This window comes from Girardinichthys multiradiatus, chromosome 8, assembly GCF_021462225.1.
Source record: "Girardinichthys multiradiatus isolate DD_20200921_A chromosome 8, DD_fGirMul_XY1, whole genome shotgun sequence".
NCBI classification, from domain to species: Eukaryota; Metazoa; Chordata; class Actinopteri; order Cyprinodontiformes; family Goodeidae; genus Girardinichthys; species Girardinichthys multiradiatus.
The window spans coordinates 1,810,903-1,833,105 of record NC_061801.1 but is presented as its reverse complement, the minus strand read 5'-3'; the positions used below and the strand labels follow the sequence as shown (position 1 = coordinate 1,833,105).

General features: G+C 42.3%; 1 long non-coding RNA gene across 1 annotated transcript; it reads right to left on the bottom strand.

Annotated features, from left to right (window-relative positions):
- Positions 1–5,240: 5,240 nt before the first annotated feature.
- LOC124873041 lies at positions 5,241–11,135 on the bottom strand. The gene is made up of 3 exons (XR_007039423.1): positions 10,857–11,135; positions 6,276–8,252; positions 5,241–6,162 (listed from the first exon to the last, which is right to left on the bottom strand). It is a non-coding gene; the product is annotated as an uncharacterized LOC124873041 (long non-coding RNA).
- Between the last annotated feature and the right edge of the window lie 11,068 nt (positions 11,136–22,203).

Below are 22,203 nucleotides of genomic sequence, written 5' to 3'. Positions count from 1 at the left end.
GTCTAGTCGGGACAATTTTAATTCTCTGTTGCTCCTCTTAAAGATGGGGAACCTCAAGGCTCCATACAGTCTAAAAAGATTATTTGGGCTGTAGTTCATGTTCGGGCTTATTTACTTTGATCAATTAATGTAAATAAAATGAGAATTCATAGATGGGTTCAAAAAACTTAAAGTCACACATTTTCATCTGAAAGTAACTTTTTACTTTGAGTCCAAGTGAACGAGTTAAGTTTAATATAGCCTTAGTATCCTATGTGTAACGCCATGACGTAAACTTCGCCCAATGCGGAATCTAACCCTTATTGAGTACGGCGTTGGAGGTACAGGGGGTTAAGCATGTGACCCATGTAGTCCTTGACACAGGCTGTTGTTGGATCAAATCCTGTTTGTCGATGTTTCCTGCATTCCCTTCCCCACTCAGTCCCCCTATTTCCAGTCAACCTACCTAAAATAAATTACAGAATAATGGCTGCTAGTGCCTGAACAAGTACCATTAAAAATCTGACCCTTATCAAAATTGAATTTCTGACAGGGATCCAAGCTAATCTATTGGCTACTCAGAAGGTAGCCAAAACAAAAGGCAATTTTTCACAATGTAAACTAAGTTGGACACCAATGATCATAAATTAATTATAATTTATATTTCAGAATCAGAATCAGAATCAGAAAAGCTTTATTGCCAAGTACGCTTTTGGACATACAAGGAATTTGTTTTGGCGTAGTCGGTGCAATACAGTACAAATTAAACAGTATAAACATATCTACAATATAATATAAATATATGTGCACAGTTTTAAGTGAGTGAGAGTAAATGTACAGCAGTATAAGATGCAAGAGCAATACAACAGTGCAGGTGATCATTGTGCAAGTATGTCAGTGCAAGTAAAGCAGGAGTCCATGCTGAGCGTTAATGTAACGCATAGAGTTAGAGGTTACAAGTGAAAGGGGGAGTGTCAGTGTGGTTTCCAGGCTTTGTTAACCAGGCTGGTGGCATATGGGAAAAAACTGTTCCTGTGGCGTGAGGTTTTGGTCCGGATGGACCGCAGCCTCCTGCCAGAGGGGAGAGTCTCAAAGAGTCTGTGACCAGGGTGGGAGGGATCAGCCAGAATCTTCCCTGCCCGCTTCAGGGTCCTGGAGGTGTACAGTTCCTGGAGCGACAGTAGACTGCAGCCAATCACCTTCTCAGCAGACCAAATAACACGCTGCAGCCTGCCCTTATCCTTGGCTGTAGCAGCGGCGTACCAGATGGTGATGGAGGAGGTGAGGATGGACTCAATGATGGCTGTGTAGAAGTGCACCATCATAGTCTTTGGCAGGTTGAATTTCTTCAGCTGCCGCAGGAAGAACATCCTCTGCTGGGCTTTCTTGATGAGGGAGCTGATGTTTGGCTCCCACTTCACATCCTGGGAGATGATGGTTCCCAGGAAGTGGAAAGATTCCACAGTGTCAATTGTGGAGTCACAGAGGGTGATGGGGGCAGGTGGGGCTGGGTTCTGCCTGAAGTCCACAACCATCTCCACTGTCTTTAGAGCATTGAGCTCAAGGTTGTTCTGGCTGCACCAGTCCAGCAGATGGTCCACCTCCCATCTGTACGCGGACTCGTCACCATTAGAGATGAGACCGATCAGGGTGGTGTCGTCCGCAAACTTCAGAAGCTTGACAGACTGGTGACTGGAGGTGCAGCTGTTGGTGTATAGGGAGAAGAGCAGAGGAGAGAGAACACAGCCTTGGGGGGAACCGGTGCTGATGGTCAAGGAGTCAGAGACGTGCTTCCCCAGCCTCACGCGCTGCTCCCTGTCAGACAGGAAGTCAGTGATCCACCTGCAGGTGGAGTCGGGCACACTCAGCTGGGAGAGCTTCTCCTGGAGCAGAGCTGGGACGATGGTGTTGAAGGCAGAGCTGAAATCCACAAACAGGATCCTGGCGTAGGTTCCTGTGGAGTCCAGGTGCTGGAGGATGAAGTGAAGGGCTAGGTTGACTGCATCATCTACAGACCTGTTGGCTCTGTAGGCAAATTGCAGGGGGTCCAGGAGGGGGTCGGTGATGTCTTTTAGGTGTGAGAGCACAAGGCGCTCAAAGGACTTCATCACCACAGAGGTCAGGGCGACGGGTCTGAAGTCATTAAGCCCTGTGGTCCTTGGCTTCTTGGGAACAGGGACGATGGTGGAGGACTTGAAGCAGGCTGGCACATGACATGTCTCCAGTGAGGTGTTAAAAATGTCTGTGAAGACTGGAGACAGCTGATCAGCGCAGTGCTTCAGGCTGGCTGGTGAGACAGAATCCGGACCAGCAGCTTTCCGGGGGTTCTGTCTCCTGAAGAGTTTGTTGACGTCCCTCTCCTGGATGGAAAGAGCCGTCCTCGGCGTGGGTAGGGGGCTGGTGGGGGGGAACTTCAGGGTGGGGGTTGGAGGCGCCAAGGCCCCTCTTGAGGTTGGGGAGGTGGGGGTGGTGGATTGTGGCTGCAGCTGTTGGGGGGTGTCGTGGGGGATGGTTGCAGGACTGTCCCTTTGTCTTTCAAAGCGGCAGTAGAACTCGTTCAGGTCGTTGGCGAGGCGTCGGTCGTTGATGGAGTGGGGGGCTTTCGGCTTGTAGTTGGTGATTTGCTTGAGCCCTTTCCAGACAGACGCAGAGTCGTTGGCTGAGAACTGGTTTTGGAGCTTCTCAGAGTACAGTCGTTTGGCCTCTTTCACTGCCTTGCCAAACTTGTACTTTGCCTCTCTGTATATGTCTTTGTCCCCACTCCTGAAGGCCTCTTCCTTATCCAGTCTTAACCTTCTGAGTTTAGCTGTGAACCAGGGTTTGTCGTTGTTGTAACTCACCCTGGTGCATGATGGTACACAGCTGTCCTCACAGAAGCTGATGTAGGAAGTCACAGCCTCTGTGTACTCGTCCAGACTGTTGGTAGTAGTCCTGAATACATCCCAGTCTGTACAGCCTAAACACGCCTGGAGATTCTCCACAGCCTCACTGCTCCACTTCCTTGTCGTCCTCACAACAGGTTTGCAGAGCTTTAGTTTCTGCCTGTATGCAGGAATCAGGTGGACCATGATGTGGTCGGATTGGCCCAGTGCAGCACGTGGGACGGCGTGATAAGCGTCTCTGATGGTGGTGTAACAGTGATCCAGAATGTTGTCCTCTCTGGTCGGACATTTTATGAACTGTCTATATTTGGGGAGTTCGTGGGTGAGATTACCTTTGTTAAAGTCGCCAATGATGATAACTAAGGAGTCCGGGTTGGTCTGCTCCACACTCAGTATCTGGTCGGCGAGCATGCGCTGTGCGACCTGCACGTTAGCTTGCGGCGGGATGTAAACACCGACCAGGATGAACGAAGCGAACTCACGGGGGGAATATATTTGTTTGATGTAATGACACAAGCATAACAACCTTCAATTCAATTCAATTCAGTTTTATTTATATAGCGCCAATTCACAACACATGTCGTCTCAAGGTTCTTCACAACAGTCAGGTTCATACATTCCAATTAATCCTAACCATTGAACAGTGCAGTCAGAGTTAGTTATTCATTCAAATTGGATAAAAAGTTTTTCTGTCTAAGGAAACCCAGCAGATTGCATCCAGTCAGTGACTTGCAGCATTCACTCCTCCTGGATGAGCACGTAGAGACAGTGGACAGTCACTGGCGTTGACTTTGCAGCAATCCCTCATACTGAGCATGCATGTAGCAACAGTGGAGAGGAAAAACTCCCTTTTAACAGGAAGAAACCTCCAGCAGAACCAGGCTCAGTGTGGGCGGCCATCTGCCACGACCGACTGGGGGTTTGAGAGAACAGAGCACAGACACAAAGAGAACAAAGAAGCATTGATCTAGGAGTACTTTCTATGGGAAGGAAAAGTAAATGTTAATGGATGTAGCTCCTTTAGTCGTTTCATCTAGAAAGAAAGAACAGATAAACTCTGAGCCAGTTTTCAAGGTTAGATTCTGAAAAAGAGCACATATAATTAGCTCAGTCAATCGCCATGTCTAGGAGAGAGAAAGGGTTAAACACTGAAAGACAGAGCCATGTGGGTCATCTGTAGAAGGTGAGCATTAAGTTGTTGCCAGCAGAAGCTCGGACAATTCCCCTCTCCAGAAAGGTGTCACAGGTATTCACAGAGCCAGGCCAGGTGTAGCTTCTAGGAAGAGAAAAGAGAGAGAGCAAAGTTAAAAGCTGAAATAACAGCAAATAATGCAAAATTGGAGAGTAGTGTGAGAATGTAGCGAAGAGGGTGAAAGTGGTCATTATGTCCTCCAGCAGCCTAAGTCTAGCAGCATAACTACACAGATAGTTTCAGTTCAGATTATTTAGTTAAACAGCGCTTATTTACCACAATGTCGTCTCAAGGCACCACACAAAGGGTCCCACTGATGGTCATTGTTATACTAAAAACCACAAGGATTGGCATACCTCCGTCAGATTGACCATAACCATTGGAAAAGAGGTCATATAGGTAGCAGAAATTGAGGGTGTGTTTGCACCTCAACCATAACTGAGCCGGTTTAGGCTAAACCCGACTCCCCCTTACTTCATCCAACAGGGACGGAGGAAGGGTCCCTGATAAACTAAGCCACTCTAACTATAAGCTTTATCAAAAAGAAAGTTTTAAACCTAGCCTTAAAAGTAGACAGAGTGTCTGCCTCATGGACTAAAACTGGGAGCTGGTTCCACGGGAGAGGAGCCTGATAACTAAAGGATCTGCCTCCCATTCTGGATTTAACAGGGAGCCAATGAAGGGAAGCTAAAATAGGAGAAATATGATCTCTCTTTTTAATTTTCATCAGAACTCTTGCTGCAGCATTTTGAATAAGCTGAAGGCTTTTAACTGCATTTTGTGGACATCCTGATAGTAAAGAATTTCAATAGTCCAGCCTTGAAGTAACAAATGCATGGACTAGTTTTTCAGCGTCACTCCTGGACAGGATATTTCTAATTTTGGCAATTTTCTGGAGGTGAAAGAAGGAAATCCTAGAAACCTGTTTAATATGGGATTTAAATGACATGTCCTGGTCAAAAGTAACACCAAGGTTTTTTACTTTATTACCGGAGGTCAATTTAATGCCATCCAGGTTAAGTGATTGACTAGGCAGTTTCTTTTTTAAAGACTCTGGTCCAAAGATGACAACTTCTGTCTTGTCTGAATTTAGAAGCAAAAAATTTAAAGTCATCCAAGTTTTTATATCTTCAAGACATGCTTGTAGTCTATCTAACTGGTTGGGTTCATCAGGATTTATGGATAAGTAAAGCTGAGTATAATCAGCGTAACAGTGAAAATTTATCCTATGCTGCCCGATAATTTTTGTATTACGTATTCCTCCTACAGCCCAAAAACATGACGGTTATGTCAATTGGTCTCCCTTAATTGCCCTTAGGTGTGAATAGTTGTGTGTTTCTGTGATGCCCCACAATGGGCTGGCGACCAGTCCAGGGTGTACTCTGCCTTTTGCCCATATACCACTGGAGATAGGCACCAGTTCCTCCATGAACCTTTACAAACAGAGCGGGTCTTTTGTATGCTTAATGCATAATCATTTGTACAAAACTGTTCATGACTTGGTGGTGTTTTTACAATAAAATTTCAAATGTTTCTTTTATGCAATGGAGATTTCTTTTTTTAGCCAACTTGAATTTCTGATTACCATGAAAGTGTCATCATTTTTGTAGCTGCTTTGACCCACATGCAGAAATTCACTCAGGAAAACAGGAAAAGTTTGTGGTCACACCTCTTGAAGTGGGAAGTCCGGTGACAAAGTCAAGGGCTATAATGAACCAGGGCCGCTTAGGAACACAAAAGGGTTGCAACAGTCCTGCGGGTGGTTGGTTAGAGGACTTATATCTAGCACAGATAGTACAGGCTTGTACATACTCTTTAACGTCCCTATGAAGGGACGGCCACCAAAACCTTCTGGAGATGAGGGCGATGGTTCGACAAAAAACCAGGATGGGCAGAGAACTAGGATAAATGAACCAGTGGATAAGGCAGGACCGGACAGTTGATGGGATCCGGTTCATCTCTGAGGGCCTGGGATACCAAGGTTTCCACATCCCACGTTAGGGCTCCAACAACACAACTTTGCGGTAGGATGGGGACAGGCTCCTTGACAGAGTCATCCGGGAGAACTGTCGAGAGTGGGCGTCGCTCTTGATATTTTTGGAACCAGGTCTGTATGAGATCGAGAGGTTAAAATGTGAAAAGAAAAGGGATCAATGAGACTGGCGAGGGTTAATGGGTTTGGCTGCTTGAAGGTAGGCTAGGTTTTTATGATATGTCCATACCACACTTGGGTGTTCAGCGCCCTCCAGCCAATGACGCCACTCCTCCAGGGCCAGTTTTATTGCCAGGAGTTCTTGGTCTCCCACATCATAATTTCTCTCGGCTGGATTGAATGTGCGGGAGAAAAAGGCACAAGGTTGAAGTTTGCCATCAGAGTCAGAAACCTGGGATAGCACAGCCCCCAATGTCAGATGCATCAACTTCTAGTGTGAATTGTTTAGACGGGTTTGGATGGATGAGAATGGGGGCTTGAGAGAAACTGTCCTTGAGCTTATGAAAAACTGCATCTGCCTGTGAAGTCCACTCAAAAGGGTGTTTAGTGGAAGTCAGAGTGGTTAATGGGGCTGCAGTTTGACAGTAGTTTCTGATGAATCTTCTATAAAAATTGGCAAAGCCCAAAAACCATTGAAGCTGTTTACATGAGTCAGGAGTGGGCCATTCCAGTACAACCTTAATCTTGCCTAGGTCTGAACGAACCTGCCTACCCTCTAGGATGAATCCGAGGAAGATAACGGAGGACTTGTGAAACTCCTCTTGGTCGCACTGGACAAGAGGCGATGGAGTGTCCATGTGTGCCACAGTATAAACACTGTTTGGATTCCATTCTTCGTTGATGTTCCTCAGGGGAGAGCTGAGTTCGACCAATTTGCATGGGTTCAGGGGAAGGTGTAAGTGGTTCAGGGCGAGGTGCTGCAGCTGAGCTCTGAGGTGCCTGTGATCTCACAGCAAACCTTTCAAAACGTGACTTTCTTCTATCTCTCAATCTATTATCAACTTGAGTAGCTAGAGCTATAAATTCATTTAGAGTCTTGGGTTCATCTGGCAAAACTAATTCATCCTTCAAAGATTCGTCAAGGGACTGGAAAAAGGTGGCTTTGAGAGTGCAGGAATCCCAACCTAGTGTATGAAATTCTATAGAAAACTCAAAAATTGGTTTATTTTTTTTGTTTTAACGCCCACAAGCGGCGGGCTTTATTGGTCTGGTCTAACTCAGTGTCAAAAATCTGCTTAAATTCACTTATAAAATCAGTAAAAGTGCAGCCGAAGCGATTATGATCGGTAAGCCTCAGCCCACCTTAGTGCCTTTCCAGATGGAGTCCTGAAATAAAAGAGATTTTAACGTCGTCATGGGAAAAAGATGGTGGAGAGCGATTAAACACCAGGGAGCACTGTAGGAGGAAACCTCCACAACTACCAACCTCACCGGAAAACTTCTTCGGATTGGGGGAAATGACATCACGGGAATGAGGAAGTTGCTGTGAGATAGCAGACTCAGCGGCGCTCCCTGGTACAGCGGGGCTTAGACTGTTCCGAGCATGCTGGAGTAAAGAAGACATCTGTTCAATTTGTTGGTTTGTGTGGCGTTGTTGTTCCAGGAATGATCGAAGTGAGTTTCTGTGGGACTGGATCTGGAGGCTATGATCTGAAAGAGTCCTACTGAGTGTACCTGCTGGGTCAGATTGGCCTGAGTGTTCTGTCAACGTTTTTCTAGTTGCTTTGACCCACATGCAGAAATTCACTCAGGAAAACAGGAAAAGTTTTAACAAGTTTATTAAGAAATATTCCGATTGCTGGAGAAATAAGAACTCGCCACTGTATGGAGAAGGGATCAATGGTAAGTGACAGGTAAAATTCTGGGATGTTGATCTTGATATATTTTTGCTTACAGAGGGTGATTAGGAGATCCGCTAAGGGGGGAGGAGTAGGTAGATGATTGAAAACTCCGGGAGTGTGTCGGGTAAGTGAAAGGTCCAGGTAATTCTGTTTTACATGCACTTGAGGTGGAGGTGGTACCAGGTGGATGATCTTTGAGGGGAGCACGGTGGAGGGTGAGCCAGGTTCGTTCACAAGTAGCGAGAGGAGACTTGAAACCCAAATGCAGCCAACTGAGAAGATAATCCGTGAAGTTCTCTGGCAGAGAGAGAGTCTGGATTTTCTACATACACAGACTGGATAAGAAGCTCGGAATTGGAAGTAACCTGGGAAGGAGGACACGAGAAGGTAAGAACTCAGAAAAGAATCACAAGGAGACTTGTCTTGGCCAGCTTGAGTTACCACTGCAAGGTTAACACACAGGCACCGTAATGTTGGAAACGTTGGGTACTTAAGCTCCACTCCTGATGAGGCTGATGGAGAACACCTGTGGACTCAGCTCCTACCATGCATCTGGTGCAATATAGAGGTTGAATGGGGTTAGTAGCAGGTAAAACAGGTGAACAGAAACAAACTCCCAGAACTCCGACAGAAAGTATTTCATGCCTATTAGAAACACTAAAATAACATGGTAAAAAAAACATTTAAGCTGTATTTTAATATAGTGTGAGTGATCATGCGCTTTTGGAGAATACCTTTTTTTATTTTGGAACAACTTAATCTTTTGAATTGATTTTCCATAAAATTATGTCAAATGGGGTCTGAATTATTTAAGTAAGTCTAAATTAAATTCGTTGAACAAACGAATAAATGAACTTGGATAAACTTAATTCAATTACTTATTACCAATGGATGCAATTAAACTCTTACCTTTTTACAGTGTATTAGGTCCTGTTTTATTCTCTTTCTAGTTTCTCCCAATGGGGTCCATTTTCCAGAAAGATAATGTGTCATTCCATTTTTATGCAGATGACATTCAAGTTTCATTCCATTAGAATCCAGTGGATCCCAACGGAGAGGCTGTTGAAGTGTTGAACTTTCTTCAACAGATGAACTTTCTTTATTTAAATTATATAAAGGCAGAGGTCATTTTATTTGGTAAATCTGACCCACTGACAGGATGCAGCAGTGCTGTTGAGTCACTGGACTCTTCTGGCTCTGTGTCTGTTAGGAATCTTGTGGTGATCCTTGATTTAGATTTTAAATTTAATAAACAGGTCAGTGCAGTAGTCCAGTCAAGCTTTTATCATCTGAGGATTATTAAATGGTAAATGGACTGAACTTATATAGCGCTTTTCCAGTCATACAGACCGCTCAAAGCGCTTTACACTAGAGCCACATTCACCCAATTGCACTCACTAACGCTCACACATTCATACACCGATACACAGATCGGTAGGCAACTTGAGGTTAAGTGCCTTGCCCGGGGGCACATCGGATTGCAAGACGACTACTCTTCCTACTGAGCCACAGTCGCCTTATTAAAGTCAACGATTATTTCCTCAAGATGCTCTTTATAGGGTTATTCATGCTTTTATTACTTCTAAACTGGACTACTGAAACTCATAGTGGGACTGACCATTCTCTTCTTTGCCATCTTTATTTGGTCCAAAGTTCAGCTGCCCATCTGCTAACAGAGACAAGACAACATGAACATATTACCCTGAATTTGTATTCCATCCACTGGCTGTCTGTTTTTTAGAATTGTTTTAAAGATTTTACTTTTAGTTTTTAAATCTCTAAATTGTCTGGTACCTTTTTAACTTAATTAATTTTTACACCCACACAACCCACGAACATAACCCTAACCCCACACTAGACCTCTAAGATCTCAAGACCAGAAGTTCTAGTTGTTTCCAGGATTCAGTTCATGACCAGAGGAGACAGAGCTTTTTCAGCCCCAGCTCTTTGGCTCTGGAACAGTCTGCCTCTTTCTGTGAGGTCTGCTGGAACATTTAATGATTTTAAATATCTTTTAAAAACTCATCCTTAAACTGGCTTTTTATTCTTGACAGCATGACCATTTCTTCTGTGCCTTTTATTACTGATTGTATTGTCAACCTTGTATGTTATTGCTAATTGCTTTTATTATGTTGTTATTTTTAGCTTCTATGTTGTGTTCAGTACTTTGGCTGCCTGTTTGTTTTGTAAAGCACTTTATTATTATTATTTGTATTATTATTATTATTATATTGAAGTAAGGCTACCACATGGTTCTCACATTTGAATATGCTTTAACAGTTTAGTGGAAAACAAACCCTTTTGGTTCATTAAGTTCATATCAAGTCAGGCTTTAGTTGTAGTCTTCTTGCCTTTTTAGCCTTGACAGTATTTAGATGAAAAAAACATCCAATTTATAATAAATAAATAAATAAAGTTGTTTGTCTGGTTGTTTGAGAAGGTATTGCCTCGTGTTTTTTGAATTCCTTGAGTCATCCATGTTGCTGTCACACTTTACATATGCATCCCAGAAGCAGCCCTGAATGGCTGAAAGAGGAACCCAGCTTTATATTTGTGGTTTCTTTGTAGAGTTAGGTTATTTCTCAGGACATATGGTTTCCCCAGAGCCCAAACGCAAACACAGACGCACACTGATATGAAGACAAATAAACCCGAGTGTCTGGCAACCAACCAGAGAGCAGTTTAGGATTCCACATGCTCATCAATCATTTGCTGGACTGCTTATTATTGTTCCGACTCTGAGAGAATGATCAGAGGACTGCTAGGCTTATGTTTCCCGCAGAATACCAGGTTCGTCTCTTTCAAGTGCCGCAGAGGAACAAAAGTGCATAAAAGTGTAAAACATGAAGACTCTACAATAACTTCATTCATTTTTGAAATTCTTAGACCACATTCAGTGCCACAATAATAAACTCAGCTTTGTTGTTGAACATTAACATGGCTGGTAAAGATTCTTTTAAATCACTTACTGTTCACCTCCCTCATCCTCCTCCTCCTTCTCCTCTCTTTGGAAGTTTCTTCCTACCATCACCAAATGTGTCACAGTCATTTTTGCAGTTTGTCTCTCCCAGCCACTCATTTCTTCATCATTCCTCACTCCATCGATCCCTCTGCTTCATCAAGTGCCCACACACCAGCCGGACCTCTCACACTTTGGCAGCAACTAGTATGCTGATGAGAGCAGGAAGTGCACTGTCAGCCAATCAGGACGTCCTTTAGCGGTTTCTGTCACGGAGCACGAGAAGGTCATAGCTGCTGACAGAGGACGCAGGGGAAAAAACAGATCACTTAATTTGCCATTCCTACCTGAGTAGAAGAGATCAAACATCCATCTGCACGATGGAGGTTCGATCAGACTGGCAGCGCTGCTTCAGCCCGATCACTAATAATCAATGCAGTCTGTCGTTAATCTATTGTTATACAGAACTATGGGAAACTGTTCCAAAAGCAACCTTTTACTGAATTATATTTTTTAAAGTGGTGTTATGGAGTGACTAATTAGACAATATAATCAATCTGGCTAGCTGTAGATAACCTTGGCACTTGCAGATGTCACGGTGTGACATTTTGGACTTTGGTTTTGGTGTCTTGTGATGGTTTATTTTGTCTAGATGTTTCTATCATGTTTATTAGTTTCTTTTCCTTCCTCTACCTTCTCCTTGTGTGTATTGTGTTCCTCTAACTCTTAGTTCCCTTTGTTGTTGCTTTCTTATTTTGTTTTATTTTTATTATTATTATTATTATTATTCACCCTTGGATTCTTATTTAGTATCTCTGTGTTTAGTTATGGTTAGGTATTTGTTTTATTCCAGCTTTAGTTATTGTTTACGTTTGGTTTGTTTATTTTGTAATTTACATTCTTTTTTACATACATTTTTGTTTCTGTTTTCCCTCTAGTTCTCTCTTTACTTTAGTTCATAGTTATTCTAGTTCTTTATTTCCTCCTCTGATTTATTCTCTTGCTTAGTTTGTGTTTTCTGTTTATTGTTTCTTCCTTTCACTCTTCCTCAGCCTTTATATTTGTTTCACCTGTTCCTTCTGCTCCCCTGCCTCCTTGTCGCACCTGTTCTCAGTTCCCTTGATTACCTGCCTTTGTCTTTCCCCAGTATATTAGTTGGTTTGGTGTCTCTGTTTGTTGCTGGTTCCTTGTGTTCGTCACACCTCGTTCTCATCCTTGATTAGGCTTTGTTTTTGCATTACCTTTCCTTGGGAATCTTTTGCCACACCTTGCCTTGGGAAACCTGCAGTGATTTTTGTAAGCTTTGTATCTAGGCTCTGGTTCATTTCCTGCAGTGTTTTTGCTACGTTTTTGGACCTTGTAAATAAATCTTTGAATTACAAAGATGATCCTGCCGAGCTCTTGTCTGCATTTTGGTCTGATCCTAAACCCCAACATGACAGCAGAACATGGTAAATGGACTGAATTTATATAGCACCTTTCCAGTCATACAGACCGCTCAAAGCGCTTTACATTAGAGCCACATTCACCCAATTGCACTCACTAACGCTCACACATTCATACACCGATAGGTAGGCAACTTGAGGTTAAGTGCCTTGCCCAGGGGCACATCGACATACAGCAGGAGGAAGCTGGAATCGAACCCACAATCTTCCGATTGCAAGATGACTACTCTTCCTACTGAGCCACAGTCGTCAGTTTTTCTTTTTGTTTTGTTATTTTGTACTAAATCATCAGTGAATCAAGATCAAGTCTTCCCAAAAACAAGCTGACATGTAGAAAGGTCTCTGGTGACATCGCCTAAGGCATTTTAAGGCAACTGATAATTTCATTTGTAGTGTTTTTTTTTTTTTATGCTTTTCTGAGATTTTAGCCCTGCACAGTATATAAAATATCAATGACAGCAATGTCACAATTTCGAAGGACTTTTGGATCCAATATTTGGTAGGCTATTTTATCTCAAGTGCCATGCTCTCACTCTGCATGCCAATAACATATTTAGTCCATTTATTGGACTCACAATTCTTGTTGCACACAAGCTATGTTTAATAGTGGCGGAGCTATTGTGATGATGGGAAGGAAAGCATATTTAGGAAAATATGGGCTGACTGTAATCAATATCGTCTTAACAACTATCAGTAATAACATTGAAATTGCTTGCTTGCAGCAACAAGGTCCTGGGTTCGACTCCTAGCCAGGGGTCTTTTTGCATGGAGTTTGCATGTTCTCCCCGTGCATGCATGGGTTCTCTCCGGGTACTCTGCCTTCCTCCCACAATAAAAAGACATGCCTGTTAGGTAAATTGGTCTCTCTAAATTGTCCTTAGGCATATGAATGAGTGTGTGCTTGGCTTTTTGTGTGTTGCTCTGCGATAGACTGGCATCCTATCCAGGGTGTACCCTGCCTCCTACCATTAGACTGCTGGAGATAGTCACCAGCTTCCCTGCGACCCATTGTGGAAGAAGCAGTATAGAAAATAACTGACTTTATTTATTTCCTTTAAAGGTCATTATCTGTACTTCGAACAGCTTCAGTAAACAATCTGAGTAACATCTGAGCTGAATGCAAGAACACTGGATGGATTTCTGGAAAATCTAGCAAAATATACACATTGAAGAAGTTGGTGAAAGGACTTTTTTTTGTGGCACTACTGGGCTTTTTTTTCCACTACGCGACAGTTAACAGGGAAGGAGAGAGAGGGGAAGACATGACCAAAGCCTCAGTACAAGGCGGTGTGCTTATACCCTTACACCAACAGCCGCCCCTAAAAGGAGCATTTTTATTATGAAAGATGTTCAGTGTTCATTTTATGCCAAGTTGTATTAAAAACCATGTGGTATGGCTGATGCACTGGTCCTAAGTTCAAATTATGTTTTTAGCAGAACTTATTTGCTGAAAATAGTTAGTAGACACACAGACTTATGATGAGCTCAGTCCTACCAGTTAGCCCTGCCTTGCATGCATCCACAACCAGCCTATACTATAGCCATCCATCCCTCCAGTCAACACCAAAAGGGCGAAAAAAATCAGATAAATGGATTGCTTCACTTTCTTCTGCTAACAAATGGCTGCACCTACGTTGAGGGGAAGTAGACTCTATGGTTGTGAGTCAGATAAGGCAAACAATTATATGACGTTGCTTGCAAAGTTAAACTTTAAATGAAAGTGACTGCAGGGACAGACAGGCAGAAATGACAGACATTTTGCCCCTTTACTTCAATGTTTTCACTATGCTTTTGAAAATCAGCAAACAGAGATGATGTCAAATCATTCTTTAATTACTGATGCAATTAACTGTCCATTGTCACCATTTTCTTGCTTGGGGGAAACATTACAGAACTGGCTCCATGTAGTCAACTGAGCTTTTATCTGTCTTAGTGCAGTGGGCTCCCCATTAAGAGTGATGGTTTGTAAGAGTTTCCTAATTGTTCTGAGCATTCACAAAACATTTGTAGGGAAGTCATGGTGGTTTATCTAGTGGTGGTGTCTCAGGGTCCTGCTGTGGAATGACAATCATGGTGGCAGCAGTTACAGAGGATACATTGCGTGGGCTTGGTCTATACCTGTGTGACATCGCCATTAGAGAATCTGAGGTTCAGCGATCTGGGTCTTTGGTGTTTGTGTATTTTCCTCTCTCCCTTGGAGCTGCAGGTTTTCCCAGAGGACGCACCTGCACTTAGTCGAGCTTAAGAGGAGCTGGGTGTCAATCAGTCAGCACCTGAGTGTCATCTTATACGGTACCTCATGTTAATCTCTTTGTTGCTACCTCATTTTTTCCAATCTCAGATAATTTTTGACTTTTTGCCAGCTCCAAGGTTACTTTTTGAGTTTCTGCTTGGATTCGCTGCTTCAGACATTTCCTGGATTCTTCACATAAACTTCGCTGATCGAACCTCACAGCTTGCATACTTCCAGACTCCATCTCCTACATACCTGTCTGCCCTCCAACGCTGCGCCATATTCCAGGAGTCATTTTTCACACAGACCCTTACCTTGGACTCTGAAATTCCCTCCCAAGCACATACCTCATAACTTAAACTAGTTAGACTTTCCATCAAGATGTTTTTGCCACATTTAATTATTAGCGTCTGAATCCAAAGTCAAAAATAGTTTGGATATTTTATCTTGGTAGATTCAGTGATCTGTTTTTTTTATATGAATTGTGTCTTGTGAGATGTGTTTGATTCCATTAGTTGTGAATTGGTGCCATATAAATATATAAAGCAAGGAGGTTTTGCAGAGCTTCATCATTCTTTTACCCCTCTGGAAAAAGTCACTTATTGGCTTTTTGATGGCCCTGTTTTAAAAAGTAGACTATTTGATCAATTGCATAATGGCAATTATATTATATTGAGTTAATTTCATTGCTGAGTGAGAAGAAGTGTATCATTTCTGCTGGCTCAGCTATCCTTGGTCTTACCTCAGCTCTCCCAGGCTGTGATTGAACTCATTGTGACCAGGAGCTACCTTGCTGGTGGAGCTCATTTGCTAATTGAAAAGTGATTGACAAATCAGGCGCTCCATGACTCTGAAAGCTCTCAGCCAATTTCCTAGCCCTCTGATCCCTGCCAATGTGACAAAAAACAAGCTATGGAGCAGAATGAAGCGTGATGTGTTGAGGGATGAGGTGTGCGGGCCCGCTGCAGTGGCTTCCCAGACTCCAGCCAAGCGGTAGAGATTCGGGAACAGAGCGGCAGAAGCCAAATCCTTTATTGTAATTCTTGGCGAAGCAGTCGTCCAGCAGTTCAAATGCCTTCTGTCAGTGCCTTTAAAAGTGAGCAATAACAAATCTTTTGGCTAATGGTCAATGAATTAAGCTGCCAGCCTGTATAGACAGTGTGAGTAGAGTGAAGCCTGCAGCAGAGCAAATGGCCAATCTTCACCTGTCTCACCCTCACTGCAGCCTCATCACCCGTCACAAGGAATGGCCTGTAATTAACAGAGACAAGTCGTTTCTGTGCCCACAGCAGAGCAAAGCTCCCTGGAGAGATCCCTGGAAGCTATCTGATAGCTTTGAGCAGCTGCAGAGGGAGCTCTGCTCAGTTATGGAAAGTGGATCTGAAGGAAGAGAACCAGCAGAGGCAGCACTAATCATGCAGCACTGCTGGAGAACCGCTCAAAACAAACTGAATAATAGACAGAGGGACAGAAGTTAGTGAACCCTCAGAGTTCAGACCCGACAGGAGAGCCATAAATACAAAGCAGGCTGAAACAGATATAGCAGAGACGTGGCTGCTTAAACAGTGCATTACAACAAACAGTGAAATACAGAGTGGACTGCAAGTGGGAAAAAAGTTCTTCTTTGGTATATGGGTCTCCTGATCCCCTATAATAAAAAAAAAATGTAAGGGCACAGAAAACAAAAAGAAGAAAACCAAAGAATTGTGAGAAAGCAGGCACATGTTCAAGTCTGACACATGAGTTTCCATGTGTCATGAGTTGTGCAGCTGCACAGAATTTCTCTTTTTGTCATTTATATCTGAATGGCTAACATATATAACCTCAATGTTAATGTGAGGTACAGCATTTGCTGTTTTTTGTGTGTTCTGACAGACGCTCGAGTGTGTCTGGCTGCCAAGCAATGTCAGGGCAGATTTGCACTGAGATATTCCTCTTTTTGCACCTCGCTAAATATTCTTACAATAAAAACATTTCTTAGTTGGTTTAAATATTTCAAGATTATTGCTGGATTTATTGATTTCTATTTTTATTACTTTCATTTGATTCTTATTTTATTTTTATTTTCTTCTTTTTATTTCTGCTGCTGATATCAGCATCCTACCTGCTTTACAAATAAATGATGCACCACCCATAGTTGTGTGGGATGTGGTGGGTTGGCCAAGTGGATGGTGTATGGTTTTGTTTTGCAAAAATTAAAAATGTGTTTCCTTTGTGACTGCTGGATATAGGCACCAGCTTCCCACTATGGAAGAAGCGGTATAGAAGATGAATGAATGAATGTTTCCTTTGTGTATTTCATGTTAAAAAATAAGATACAAAAGAACAAACGTACATGAAAATGTTTTTCTTTTGTTTTCTTCTGTTGCTGTTTGGCTGGTTCTTTAACTAAAACATCCGATAATGGTTCGATAGAATACATTCTCCACCCCCCATTAGCTGTTCATTTATCCCCCCCACAAACACCACACACAACAGTCTTAAATTAGTCCCTATTATCTCTACAGGGGGTAATTGTCCCTGAATGAATGGCAGCATTACACGGTCAGTATACTGCTGTGGTCCTTATCAATGCCAGCCTTACATCACCTCTAAAGTGAAAGGGTCAATTAGCAGGAAAATACATGACAAGTCAATTGTGGCATTAGAGAAGACAGAATGAAATCACAGCTTCAACAAACTTCTGCAGGACACAGATACAGTTGTTCTGCTGTTGCTGGGATTTTACATTCCCAGAAAATAAATGGTAAGGCTTGTAGAATGATTATTATCTGCCTTTGTCAAATAATAGTCTTAAGAATTAAGAACATTTAAAAATAAAAGTTAGTTTTATGTAGTTGTTTTTATAAGACAGTGGATCCTAGAAAGAGCAGGATTTTAGAATCTCCCTTGAGATCTAGGTTAATTGGTCACTCTAAATTGCTTTTATGAGTGTGTGTGCATGGTTGTTTGTGTGTTGCCCTGTGATGGACTGGCAACCTGTCTAGGGTGTACCCCGCCTCTCGCCCATAGGCTGCTGGAGATAGGCACCAGGTCCCCCGCAACCCACTATGCAATAAGCGGTAGAAAATGACTGACTGACTGAGCAAAACCTCTTGAAGTCCAGTTCAGCATGTTTACTCATATTTTGTTAAGCGGTAATGCAAAGCTAGGTTCAGTTAGTTTGTCAGTAATCTGACTGGAAATTGTTTCTTCCCTGGTGCAAACTCGTTTTGCTATAAAGGAAAAATAGCTATCATCTTCTTTGGTCACTTGTTTTCCTGCAGGTAAACTTGGTCTGGTCACTCCTAGTTTCCCAAGTCCACTCACAGCTGGAGTTGTCTGGCTACCAAGGCAATGTCCTACAGCAGGGCTTTTCAACTTCCATGAAGAGGTTGCATTGAGACCACATATCCTGATCCAAAATGAGATATAAACATAGTATAACAGTGGTCCTTACATTTAGAGATAATATTCTATTTTACAAAAAGAGCAAACAAGCAAACCTCCCACAAAGAGTTTCATGTCAGTGCCATATTTGACATATTAAAGGGGCAAAACTGTTACAAGAGTAACAACAAAATATTTTAACTAACTGAGCAAGGCTGTGCAAGTATTTTACTTCGGATAAAATATAAATTTTTGTCATGTGATTTTCGACAGCGCATGTCACACATTTTTGACTGCTGTCAGTGAGAAAAACTACACTGCCTTGATTTTGTTCTTTCTGTATATTTAGGCTTATAAGTAGTGAGAGTGATCCGAAGGCACTCATGCAACTTCTCATTGGTCAGGAAGAGATGTGCCATTGTTTTAATGGCATTCATATGAGAAGTGATTGATTCACAGGTATAAGTAGATCCAAACATTGTGAGTATTACCAGGGCTATTTTCCTTGCCGTGGGGTACTGATACTGGCTGACATGATTAGCCTCTTAGTCCTCTGCACCATCAGGCAGGTAGGGCTGTTTTAAAGCAAAAGACAACAGCAAATCCATCATCTCCATTTGAAAGATGCCTTCATTACCCCATTGTCACAGAGTGTCATTTTTGGACTCTGTTTGTGGCTTTGTGTTTGTTAACCTTTTGCTTAGATTTTTCTATTTTGGTTTTTGTATCATGTTTTCTTTTCTCCCTCTTCCGCCTCCTAGTGTTTACTTCTTAAGTTCTTTTATGGTTGTTTTCTTATTACTTGGTATGGTTTATTGTAATTATTATAGTTCTTGATCTTCCCTGGATTCTCTAGTTTTATTTCTCTTTAGTATCTTTGTGTTTAATTGTGTTTTATTTGTTCCTTTGCACTCTTCTTGTTTACTAGTTTATTTTCTGTTTCCTTTCCAGTTAATTCAGTCAGTGTGGTTAGTTTTTTTTACTTTTGTATTCAGGTTTTCTTTATGGGTTCTTAGTTTGTTCTCAGGTTGTTATTGTTGTTCCTATGTTCCCTCTAGTTTCTCTGTTTACTTTGGTCATGATTATTCTAGTTTTCTTATTCCCCATTTGATTATTTATCTCTGTCTATAGGTTTGCTTGGTCTGTGTTTCTGTTTTTTGTTTATTAGTTACTTTGCCCATCCTCAGCCTTTGTAATTGTTTCACCTGTTCCTTCTGCTTCCCTGCCGCCTTGTCACACCTGTTCCCTGTTTTCTCTGATTACCTGCCCTTTGTCATCCCTCAGTATATTAGTTGGTTTTGTGTCATTGTTTGTTGCTGGTTCCTTGTGTTTGTCATACCCTGTTCTCAACCCACGTATTCGTGCTGAGTTTTTTCCATGTTCCTGCAGAACTTCTTGTAAGTTTTTGAATCAGGACTTTATTTGTATCTGCAGTGCCTTGTTTGGTTTCTTTGAAAACCTTTGGAAATAAAGCTGAAAACCGTTTACATCATGTTGCTGCCCAGCTCTTGTCTGCACTTTGGTCTGCCCGCAAACCACATCATGACACCCATTCTGCTATGACACAGAAATTAGTCTCAGCTTCAGTGGAAATTAGGTCTTGAACAAACTGTAGCACCTCAATTGGAATGTTAAAGCCCTGGAATCGTTCAAAGACATCATTATGATGTCAATACAATGTATTTCAGTCCTCACTTATGGTCATGAGCTATGGTCACAGATTGTAAGAATTTGACTGCAAGATTATTACAATAGCTTAAACAAGCAGCAGGGTGCAGACTTTACCCTTTAGAATAAGGAGAGGAGTTTGGCTGTTCAGGAGGAGCTCAGAATGACTGCTTCTCTCTATTGGAAGAAGCACGTTTTCAGTTTTACCTTCCAGGGTAAAAAGAGAGGCAGGTGAAGTAAAGCACCCATCATGCCTAGTGCCTACTGTACCAGCCTGTGGGGACAGTGCTATGATCTGGGGTTGCTGCAGTTGGTCAGGTCTGGGTTCAGTTAACATTATGTGTTCAAAGAATGAGGTCAGCTGACTACCTGAATATACTGAATGACCAGCTTATTCCATCAATGGATTTTTTCTTTCCTGATGGCACGGGCATATTCCAAGATGACAATGCCAGGATTCATTGGGCTCAAATTGTGAAAGAGTGGTTCAGGGAGCATGAGACATCATTCTTACACATGGATTGTCCACCACAGAGTCCAGACCTTAACCTCAGTGAGAATATTTGGGATGTGTTGGAGAAGGCTTTGCGTAGCGGTCAGACTCTACCATCATCAATGCAAGATCTTGGTGAAACATTAATGCAACACTGGCTGGAAATAAATCTTGTGACATTGCAGAAGCTTATTGAAGCTTATCACAGTTAAAGGCGGTTCACTGAAATATTGGAGAGTGACTTTTTTTTTTTGATGGCAACTTTTTTTTTGGCCAGGCAATGTACTTTTATGTTGCTAATCTTACATTCAAGCTTAAATATTGTGTCTATTTCTGATAAGCTCTGATGTCTTCTAACAGCGATAGGCTGTAATCCAATATTTTGATTAGAGGTGAAGCAGAATGTAGTCTTTGCCTCACTGAGTCTGTCCGGACCACAAACATAAAGCATCTGCTCGCAGAACAACTTCAAACTCAGCCTTCTGCATGCACAATTATGCACTTAGAGGCGCCCTGCGCAAATGAACAAAGAGGGGAAATGAACGTATCAGGGCAGAGGCTGCGATGACAAACCTACTGCTGTTAATAGTGACAACAAAAGTTGACAAAGTGTAACAGTCCAGAAAACTAGGAGCAGAACGGAGCAGAAGAAAAAATTCATCAACTGGATCATTTATAATGATGCAATGCAACAACACCTGCATGTTTTAAGCAACACACCTTTTGTTCACTTTTCCTCTAGTTCTGCTGAGGGCAGTGGCAGCCAGCCAGTAGCACAGCCAGTAGCACACCCAATTTCCTCATTTAAATAGGGCGGTCTGCAACTCTTTTACACCTGTTATCCATTGCATGTGCCATTTTGAAGATTGCACGCAACACGCCCCATTATTACAGGCGCAATTTTCTTTTTTTTGTACAAGCAATTTAGCGCCCCCTATTTGGGCTCTTGGAAGATCAGGACCAAGGTGTGTTGCCCTCTCTGCCTGGCTGAGGTATGGTCTTGCAGCACATAACCAGGGCTCTGAGACTGCTGTAGCTTGTTCTTTGTTAAGGCAGGTGATGACAACTGTCTGGGAGTCAACACCTGCCAACCTGCAGCAGATCCCTAAAAGTTTTAATATTTTTTATTGTTAAGGAATATGGGAAGGAAACTTAGCATATCTTTAGCATCAGAGTGTGTCAGTTAGTGCTCTCTGTTTCTGCTGTCCAGTAATACTAATGAGAGGTAACATTTGAAACTATCACTCAGATGTCTGACTAGGGGAAAAGCATGAACTGTTGCTTTTGGCAGCAGTTTCAGAGCCACCATAACCTGCTGTTAGTGCTGCTTCTCCTTCGGCTTTTGCTGGCTGGGGGAATTTATGTGGCAGCGGATCTGTCTTACAGATCAGCCCATCTGTCCGGAGCTGCCTCGGCTGGCAGCAACTCCACTCTGCTGCAGATTGCTAATGTGGCATTAAACAATAAATGGACGACAAGATCTTCCTTCAGTCGTCTCTTTAAGGCCGTCATTGTCAGCAGCTGCAGCATTCTTTTTGTTTATACCTATAAACCACAAACTACACACTGGTTCAGCTTTGGACGCCATCACTGGAGGTTCTTTGATTCACACAACACATTTTATTACTTTTATTACATGTGAGCTCAGTCTTTGTTTTTATTTTAAAGCAGAGTTGCTGCATTTGGGTAAATGCATCGATCCTAATTCCTGATGTTTACTCTGAGATGACTCTTTTGGCTACACACTTTACAAGCACAAGAAGCTACAGGGAGTTAAAGAGCCCCAACAAACAAGCCTATTATTGTCCTTTGTCTTACCATCTGTCATAACTACAATTATGCTTTGTTTTAGAGCTGCAGTCCCACAGTTTGAGGGATATGTTGGTTGTAAAATGGAAGTATAATACCACCCCAGGCCTGAAAGCTCAGCAGTCAGCAAGATAGATAAACGTAAGTGAAAGATAGAAACTTTATCCCTTTTACCAACCTCATAAAATGTGTTTGCTTGAAAACAAATACATAGATCAGTTTAAAATTGAAAATTAATTGTAAGATGTTATGACTTTAAATTATTAAGAAATGCTAGTATTACCACAACTAAAGAAAAGAAATTGTAGGCCTAAATATAGCCTCTCTGTCTGGGTTTTGA